Below are 2,929 nucleotides of genomic sequence, written 5' to 3' on the forward strand. Positions count from 1 at the left end.
ATGACTATTTGTTAGATAACTAACATTGATGAATATAAAAACAAAGAACAATAATAGGAAATAAGGTTAAAAATGCTTCTTTGAAAAATGTATAAAATAATTGGCAAATTTATTTTTCTAAGTAAGATTTAAAAAGTAATTTGGATATTAAGTGCCATTTTATCTCAATATATTTGATAAACTAGACGAAATAAATACACTTATTACAGAATGCTATTTAGAAAAAGAAAATGACTTAAGAAGAAATAGAAAATCCAAGAGATAAGTGTCAATTTGTCCAAGACTGAATTCCTACAGGCTGGCTTTCCTGGAAAATGAGTTGGGCTCATAAAGAATTCTGTGAAAACTGGCCAGAGCCTAGTGCTTAATATGATCAGTCCTGGAGGAAGGCTCACAGAGTAGATCAAGCCACTAGCCAATCATGTCACGTAGCTGAATTACAAGTTTTGGGACTTCAGCAGGAAAAGGACTGGTGCTCCCTAATTCTTCAAAGCTAAGGTGGACAAAAAACAGTGGGTACAGGGTTCTACTTGATTATACTCCTGTAATTGCAGGACTCGCATTACAGTTCTTGACCACATCAGAGTTCTCTTCCAGGCCGCGACTGTTTAAGGGCCTGCCATATGCCATCCCTGATTTCACCAGAGAAGAACCTAATCATCCAGGTTAAAAAACCTGCAGCTCAATGGCCAGAATTTCTCCTATAGGAATCTGATGCTCAGCCTTGCAAGATCCTGTGTGCTGCTCTAGAATCCATTAGGCAATGGTGGAACTTCAGGCCGCGTACTGCTCCTGCCTCTGTTGTCTCTCAAAAAAAAGCTTTTCCAGAATAACAGTTGTGTGTCCTCTCTAGACGTTCCCTTCCACTGGGTGAGTAAACCCCAGAGATTTTCAATAAAAGAAATCCCATTAGTTTTTGCAAAACAAACAAAACAACAACAACAACAACAACAAAAACAAACCTAGAAAACTTTATAGTTGAATTCTACAAAATATTCTGGGAACAAATAATTTTCTCAATCTTACATAAATTCTTCCAGAGAAGAGAAAAAGAAGAAAGACTCTCCAACTAACTTTTTTAACAGATTAGCATATTTTGATATCAAAACTGTATAGGAACAATACAGTCCAGAATGGCCAATATTACTGGTGCACACAGATGTTTAAGTGGTAAAGAAATATGGAGGGAGATAAAGAGGAGGCAAGAGGAAGAAAAGGGTAAAGGCAGTAATATCTTAATATGTTAATTGTAGGAACACTACCAGAGAAATAATATCTATATCTTCTAGATCAAGTGATAGAGACTTTTTTTAAGAGACAGAATCTTGCTCTGTTGCCCAGGCTGGAGGGCAGTGGCATGATCGTAGCTCACTGCAGCCTCAAACTCCTGGGCTCAAGAGATCCTCCCACCTCAGCCTCCTGGCACCTGGGACTACAGGTGTGCACAACCACACCCAGATAATTTTTTAAAGTTCTTTTGTTTTGCAGAGATGGGGTCTCACTATGTTGCCCAGGCTTGTGGGCTTAAGTATATTATTTACAGTTACAAAAGGAATGATAAAAGCATTTAAACATAATTTAAAAATTGGCTGGTGAATAGGCTAAAGAATGGTGAAAAATTTGAATTACATACCCATCTGTAGTATAAGGAAGTTGAAATATATATTTTATTGCTAATGGATTAAGAAATAAAGGATTGATCAAGTTATTTAGAGATATTGCAGTAACCGTTACAAGAATTATATATTAAATATTAAAACATGGTTTCCTCTGGAGAGAGGGTCTAGGAGAATGTGAAGTTGAATTAGGAGAATATTGCTTTTCTTTATAAATCTTTCTGAACAATTTAATTTCTAACCATTACATTGCTGTGATGAAAAAATAAAATGTGCTTACTCCAAGCCCGTGTTTAAATTTAGTTAATAGCTTCACACTACTTGAGTAGTGATAGATACTTAGAGCGTGTAAGACCCTTCGGAATGGGGCCTCAGTTCCACCCTCCCTCTTCTCTCTCCCCTCTCTGCACTAGATACAGTGATCATCAATTCCTCAGTGTCATACCCTCTTGTGCCCCAAAGTCTTCATATCTTGATGTTCTCTCTGTCCAAGATGCTTTTCCTCTTCCCCATTGCGTTAGTCCACGGAACTAAGGTAGTTTTCAGATGTCAGATCAAAATCCCCTATTTTGAGAAGTCTTTCTTGTTTACTTTCCTCCATAGTCTGCCAGGTTTCTTTTTCATATAGTCCTCTAGAATTATATTCTATAGCACATTTTTATTTTGAAATTACAAGTGATTAATGTAATTAATACATATTATTTTAATGTACATATTATTAATATGTAATTTCAAAATAAAATAAAATTACATGATTAATATTGGTCTCCTTGATCAGATACTACTGGCCATAATGTCATGAGTGTGCATTTTTTTAATCACTATTTCTCCACCGCTTAAATGGACACAAAACAGGTGGACCAGGCATAGTGGTACACACCTGTAGTCTCAGCTGCTCCAAGAGGCTGAGGCAGCAGAGTTGTTTGAGGCCAGGAGTTTGAGATCAGCCTGGGCAACATAGTGAGACCCCATCTGTACAAAACTTTAAAAAAAAATTATCTGTGAGTGGTGGCACATGCCTGTAGTCCCAGCTACTCAGAAGGCTGATGTGGGAGGATCCTGTGAACCCAGGAGTTTGAGGCTGCAGTGAGCTATGATCGTGTCACTGCACTCCAGCCTGGGTGACAGAGCAAGATCACCATCTCAAAATAAATAAATAAATAAATAAATAAATAAATAGGTAAATACTTATTGAACAAATAAATGAGTCATTTATTGAATAATGAATGATGAGGAAACAATTTTGGGCCATTATAAATAAATGACAGTTTCCAATTCATTTTTTCCTTTCATCTTAAGATGGTACTAGGGTT

The sequence above is a fragment of the Gorilla gorilla genome, chromosome 10 (assembly GCF_029281585.2).
Source record: "Gorilla gorilla gorilla isolate KB3781 chromosome 10, NHGRI_mGorGor1-v2.1_pri, whole genome shotgun sequence".
NCBI classification, from domain to species: Eukaryota; Metazoa; Chordata; class Mammalia; order Primates; family Hominidae; genus Gorilla; species Gorilla gorilla.